The sequence below is a fragment of the Cyprinus carpio genome, chromosome B2, assembly GCF_018340385.1.
Source record: "Cyprinus carpio isolate SPL01 chromosome B2, ASM1834038v1, whole genome shotgun sequence".
NCBI classification, from domain to species: Eukaryota; Metazoa; Chordata; class Actinopteri; order Cypriniformes; family Cyprinidae; genus Cyprinus; species Cyprinus carpio.
Window position 1 is genome coordinate 21131164 of NC_056598.1, and position 7447 is coordinate 21138610.

At 34.5% G+C, this 7447-nt stretch overlaps 1 long non-coding RNA gene across 2 annotated transcripts; it reads left to right on the forward strand.

The window, feature by feature from the left end:
* Positions 1–3340: 3340 nt before the first annotated feature.
* Positions 3341–7176, forward strand: LOC122136371. 2 transcript variants are annotated; one of them, XR_006154094.1, is made up of 3 exons: positions 3341–3464; positions 6789–6904; positions 7055–7176. It is a non-coding gene; the product is annotated as an uncharacterized LOC122136371 (long non-coding RNA). The 2 variants fall into 2 exon arrangements; XR_006154093.1 differs by lacking the exon at positions 3341–3464 and adding an exon at positions 5129–5304.
* Positions 7177–7447: the final 271 nt, after the last annotated feature.

A 7447-nucleotide genomic window follows, 5' to 3' on the forward strand; every position in this document is an offset into this window, starting at 1 on the left:
AGAGGATAAACCTTCTTACCTGGCAAAGCAGAGGATAAATATTCTGTTAACCAAACCCTGCAGCTGTTTGTTAACACTTCTCTGACGGTGCAGAGGATAACCACATTTACTGGTCTGTAGTGGTTCTTTGGATAGAGTAACACTCACCAAATCATTGTTGAGCTGAAAAAGGATCTGGGATTCAGTCTGGAATGATGTGAGGCAAGAAGCTCTATACAGGTCACGGCACCAAAACTGTTGGAAACTCAGAAGGGAAGGCCAGGAGACTCTTGGGTAATCTTCAGCAGGACTCTTTATTGAGAACGTGCTGCGTGGCGCTGCAGTCATCAAAAGTCTAACTAGTCATTGATACATTTGTAGTTTATATACATTTCTAGGGGGAGGAATACACAGAGGTGGAGACAATCTAAACAAGCATGCAAATGCAGTACATGAATCAGCCAGACACTGGCATTTTCCCAGCCTTGATCTCATCAGCATAACAGTGTCATTCAAATGCATAGGTGCTAATCCAATCAGTCTTAAAAAGCCAAATGGCAAGTAAGAGGATAATGACAAAAGGTCATTATCTCAGACACCTGGGCTTCCTGATTTGATCCTTTTTTACCTCAAAATGTAAAACACAATGTACATAACTTTTTCAGTTTATATACTATTACACTGGAACCTAGATTTAACATTTTATAAATTTGTAATTCCACAATTTCGCTTAAGCATTTAACACCACCATCCATAGCACTTAATACAGTAACTCGACCTCCCTGTGTACTCAACACCTCCCTGTGCAACGGGTTGCTGGACTTTCTCACTGCAAAACCACAGGCAGTTTGTGTCGGCAACAACACATCCAGCACCATCAAATTGAATACAGGGGCCCTCTAAGGATGTGTTCTCAGCCCCCTGCTCTTCACCCTGCTAACCCTGCTAAGTATCTGACGCGCTCCTCCCGAACCTTGTTAATAAAACATCATTTATTGTTGGTGTCTTACACTGTGGATTTGAGAGAAACAGAATTTCAGTCCACTGTATGTCCTGTACATATAGCAGAATTGACTATAAAGTTGACTTTGGTTTTGAACAGGAGAAGCACATGTTAAACTGTCTTCACTAAGATTCAGGTCACGTGTTTTTGTTTGTGGTTTGACTTGAGTTTTCTCACTGTGGGCCTCAGAGCACAGAAGTGCACAGCAGAGTCAGACACACATCTTTGATTGTCAGTGGAACTGAATTTGATGACACTTTAGAGTAAAATCTCTCCTGGAACTGAGTGTCATTATCTTCTCTTCCATATCTGTTTCTCCCCAGGATGTATTTAGGAAAATTGTTTGCTCTCTGGATGTACCAGAATACATTTTCTTGTGCTGAATCTGTTTTATATTTACACTGTAATTTCACTGACTGTCCTTCAGCTTCAATCACATGTTTGTCTGGCTGATCAACTGTGTCCTCTGATTTGCACTCTGTAAATGTTTAAGAATATTTAATGTTAATTCCAATGCAAAATCTAATTTACATGAAATTGGAGCTGTATTAAAAAAGAATTCATACCAAGAACAAATAGTGCGAAGAGAAATATATTCCTCAGAATGTGTAACATGACTGTATATATGTTGAAGTCCAGATAAATCAGGATGTTAAATAAACAGTTGCCACAAACATCATAGATTATGCCGCACAGTGGCCAGCATCTGAAATTACAGGGGTTTTGTGATGCTGGAATAGAATGAACCCTCCCCAAACTCTCTAGAATGTCATTCTATGCATTTGCTTTGTCCTCGCAGAAATTACTGGAATATCAACACTATTTAATTACAAGGGATGGCCACATATGAATGTAGCAAACACATGTGCTTTTGCATTTGGTGAGAAGTTTGGATAATATTTGAGAAGGACAATGTTAGTTTGTCAGTGTTAAATGAAGTTCAGTGTTCAAGAATATAGTGGTGTTGATTATGTAAACTATGTAAATAAAGTTGTGATATATAATATTATCCTTAGTCATACTGAATTTCAACATGCATATAACTGTCTTTTGTTTTCTTTATAGTCCTGATGAGGTTTGGTTGCAGTCTGTGCTGTTTTTTAAATTATACTATTTTATTAAATTATTTTAGACTTACAAAAGCAGAATATTTTATGTATGAGTTTAAATATTGACCTACATATTTTCTTGTAAAAAAAATAAATAATAATAATAATAATAATAATAATAATAATAATAATAATAATAATAATGAAATTGAAATGTAGTTAAGGTAGAAAATAAAGGAATAGTTCACCCAAAAATGAAGATTTTGTCATCATGTACTCACCCACATGTCTTTCCAAACCTGTATGAGTTTCTTTCTTATGTTGAACATAAAAGAAGATATTTTGAATAATTTTGAAGAACCAAACTGTTGTTGGTCCCTTACATCCATAGAGAAAGAAATACTGTGGAAGTCAATGGGGACCATCAACAGTTTGGTTACCAGCATTCTTCAAAATCTTTTTCTTTAATGTTCAACATAAGAAAGAAACTCATACAGGTTTGGAACGATATGAGGGTGAGTAAATGATGACAAAATGTACATTTTTCGGTGAACTATTCCTAAGACATGCATTAGTGTACTGAAATCCTGAATGTTTTAATGTTTCTTTGAAGTTTTATAAGAGGCCTAATTTAACCTCTGACAGGTGTGACCACATGTTTTATTAGGTTCTGGGATAATAGATATTGCTTTTGATTGTGGTTTTCACTAAATCTGGCTTTTCACTAAAGCTTCAGGGTTTTTTTGGCTTAAATTCTCGATGTCTTTGCATTTTTCACTCTGTCTAATTTCTTTTAATTTACAACAAACATGGAAATATTGACTGATGAAAATATGAACAATATTTATTATTTATAGTCTAGCTATTTTTATAATCAGATTTTGGAACAAGCAAGAGCACCGTGTGATTGTATGTGCTGAATATTACACATGAGAATCATTTGAGATATTTTAACATTTGTTACACTTGATTTTTTTTTAAAGAAGATATTCTAAATTTATTTGTCAACTAGGACTTACTACATCTATATTGCCAAATATTGGCTCACTTTAGAATGTTACATTTTGATTATATTTTCTTTTTCCAATAGACTGATTAAATGGTCCACCTTTTGATTTTGGTAGATACCTGATTTTCCCATTCTATTATTTTTCTGACACACAAAATATTGTAATTGTCAGTCACAGCTTCTTTCTCTTTGTCTTCATCTCTGTCTCTGTATTTCTCTCTTGTCTCTCATTGTAACATATTTTTATAGAGAGATGATGTGTTTCCTGTCACTGTGGGCACCAGAGCACAGTAGTACAGAGCAGAGTCTGATACAACAGCAGAGGAGATCTTCAGATCCACATGTTTTTTTTTTCCTTTGTTCAACTTTAACAGAGAATCTTGGATCAACATCAGATTGCTGAGGTTCTATTGCACTACCGAACGTGAGTACAAGAAATTCAGTTTTGATCTTTCATACTGACGGAACCAGTGGATATAATCTGTAGCTGCAGGTGAATGAATGTTGTTTGGTTTGATGACATTTCCAAAGACAGCAGCTGAAAAAGAAAACATTTGTAAGAGTACATTTGTAAATTTTTAGTGAGATATAAAAAATTTATAATTAACCAAATTAATGCTCACCAGTTGAGGCACAGAGCAGAATAACTGAATGAAGATCCATTGTACAAGTGTTCAGACTGAATAGTTTCACAGTCTCTGTCAAACAAGATTACATCACGTCAGATCTGTGAACACAGAGTCCCTCCTCTCTGAGCAACATTATGCCTACATAACTTCTGTTCTGTAAATTAAATTCTGTTGTTCACTGCTGCAGTTTCTATTGAATGTCTAAGAACACTGCCATCTTGTGCCACAATGTGTTACACATGATAATCCATGAAACATATAGGCTATACTTTTGTATGGACTTGATGTAATTAAGAATATTAGCTTTAAATGTAAAGTTGATTTAATATTTTTATTTGCAGTTTTGCACCTGTTGATTTGGATTCAGTACTTGTTTTTTTTTTGTGTTTTTTTTTTAAATCAGATTATTTTATCAGACCTATTAATACTCTACATACAGTTCCTTTCTTAGTCTTTGTCTCTCTGTGTGTGTGTATGTGTGTGTTTTAATTTTACTAGATAAAAGGGAAGGTTTTTGTACAGTGTTTATTGAGTTTCCTGTCACTGTGGTCCTCAGAGCACAGTAGTACAGAGCAGAGTCTGATACAGCAGCAGAGAAGATCACCAGATCCACACGTTTGATTTCTTTTTTAGCTTCTGAATATAGACGTAATTCAGGCTCAGATTTGCTAGAATATTCAGTGACAAGAAGTAAAAACTCTGGTTTTGTTCCGGGATACTGGCGATACCACTGGATATTAACACTAGTGGTCCCGCTAGTGATACTGTAGTTACAGGACAGAGTCACATTTTCACCCTCAGAATCATGTTTTTCTAGAAACCATGGTTGTATTGTGTCACCAAAAGAGTTTCCTGTGAAAAAGAAAAGGACCCTAATTAATCAAACAATAAAACACATTTATAAACTGTATAAAGCTAAATGGATTTTATGGATTTTTCCATAATAAGCATATTGATTGAATGAATATCTCTTACCCATGCAAAAATGGATTATTATAAAGGTGAAAAGAAACATGATAACTTTACAGAGACAGTGATGACAGCAATATAATCTTTATAACTGTACTGTAGCTGTTTCACTCTGCCTCACACTCTCAACAATAAGCTCCACCCACTGCTGGAGTCTGTTTATTCTAGTTAAAAACATGCTCATGTTGTTTCAGAGCTCTTAGTCCCTATCAGGATGTGTATGTGTTTCAGTTACAGTCGTAAACAGAGTGACAGGATTTGTTGAGATCTGCATGAAATCATCCTCAAATTCTTTTTCACTGCTGATTGATCCAGTCGAGAGTTTATGGAGCATGTAAACTGGGAACCCATTGGTTTACCCATTGATTACCAGCACACGATTGTTTGCAGACATTACACACATACACAACCCATTATTATTTGTTTGTTGTTATTAGTTTTATTTTTTTTATTAGAATATTTTGTCACTATGAAGACGCCAAAGGTGCCCCTCGGCGTCACTATATCGACGACCTAGGACCTACATTGATTTCAGTGGGAAACTTCTGGCTTCAGTACTCAGACGCGAAGGGGATGAGATGTTTATCGCTATGAAATCATGTTCAAGAAGTCTCATTCAGCACACATAGCGATATTTGCCATCAGTTAACATGTGCCACAGGTTCGGTGAGTAGTCGTAAATACGCTGATTTAATGTCTGTTATAAAATGTATTCTGTCTTCTTTATTAATCAGATTAGCGCCGTATGTTTAATCGCTGTATTATATCGGTTATCCGATGCTGTCTTTGAGTGTCATTGCGTATAACTAAATGAACACACCTGCTAACTAGGGTGATTAAACGCTATCGGTCACGTGACGTGCTATAGACCTTGGATCAGTTTTATATTCATATCAGGTTCAAAGATGTAAGTTGTATTTGTAGTAAAATCATGGTGACAAAAACACTTACAATAGTAACAAATGAAATTTGAAGTTAAAACCAAGTAAACAGGACATTTACCATGTTTTTACCACAGTAACTGTAGTTTTACTATGGTATAGTAATACTGTAGCACAATAATCACCAAACTAACTATGGTTGTACCACTGTAATGGTAGTTTTGATGTGCTTTTATATGACAGATATCACTGTCATCACATTTATGCTTGTAATACCTTTTAATGTAAAATCCAAAAAATGTAAAAAAAAAAAAAAAAAAAAAAAAAAAAAAAAAAAAAAAGAAAGACAACAACAAAAAAACATTTTATTTATTTATTTTGCACACATTTGCAGCGGTAGGTCTGTGTTAGTTTTACTCTTTTATCAAACATTCCTGCTGTTATAATTTGCACAGCATTTGTTGTTTCTTAAACTTTTGCACTGTCCAAATACCCACACTTGCAGTCTTTGCACTTGACCACTTGATTACTTATTTGATGTATTTCCTGTATTTGTCCCAAGTGTACAAGTGAACATGAAGACCACAAGTGTGTGTCGAACTTTTCATTACCTGATGGACACACTTATAGTGTTGTAAAAATGCAAGTGTTTACAGAGATTTATTTTTAGTTTCAACTTTGCATTTTATAATAAACTTCTGTCTGTTCAGTAGTTCCTATAACAGATGACAGTTTAATTTGTGGTGCTTCTAATTAAGTGATAAAAAGCAGTTGCAAATGATGTACAAAATAAATATACTTTTCTGTGCACCAATAAAACATGCAACACTTTGTTTTACTACTAAATTATTCTTAATATCTAATTATTATTATTAATATTTCACATACATTGGAAAGGCTTCCGTTACCTCTCGTGAGATCTCGGCAAAAAGTCTCACGATTTATTCCAAAACATGATGCATGATGGGATACACTAAGCGTTGAATAGCGCTCCGGAGCTGTATTGGAGATAGTGTGGTAGTGCTCTCCACTGGCCAAGACCACAAGTGTGGGTATTTGAACAGGGTTAAAGTCTTAAAAATGCTATTAATGACTTGCTTTTAATAATAGATGCATTTAACATTTAATTATAAAGCATCTTTACAGAGGCTGCTTTTGTGGTCTTAAAAAAAAAACACAGTAATGTATAAGTTGCATGTAATGTAATAATATTTCCTTCCTTTCTGTCTTACAGGATTGCTTGCAAATAATGCTGTCCTTCTTTTTCAGGTCTACAATATCGAGCTCAACAGCTCTTTTAAGAGCCAACCCTCACAAACCTTCCTAAAAACTATAAAAGCTATTACTGAGTCTCAGCGAATCTTGCCATGATCAGCCCTTCCCAGGTACATAAAAAAAAAAAAAAAAAAAATTATCAACATTTACTCATCAAATGCTCTGGTCTGAAATGCTCTTATTTTAAATGAATTTAATTATATGTTTAAGGAGCAATATTAATTGCACACAGAGTAAGTAGAGATTTTCTTGTTTTACAGAAGAGAATGAAGACCAAGGAAATTCGATGAGGAATGAAGACGGCCATCTTGCGCCCAAACAAAGACAGAAAGCTGTGCAAGTCCACTGGTATGTCTGTATTGAAGCAATGCTGTATTATACAACACTTTATGATGATCTCTCACAGGACTGTTCATGTCAGCCGTGATTATTCTTTCTAATGGGGTTTTTTTTTTTTTTTTTGGATACAACTATTACAATTATAGCATGTTAGCAAAGTATGACTGGAACATTTTTGATCTTAAGTTTTAAAACACCACACCACCTGTTTTTCTTAAATAAAAGCATACAAGTATTATAAAAGTGGTTTAGTTGATATAAACACCGATTTACATTATTTCATTGTTTTTTAAATGTTGTGTTATAAATTGTGG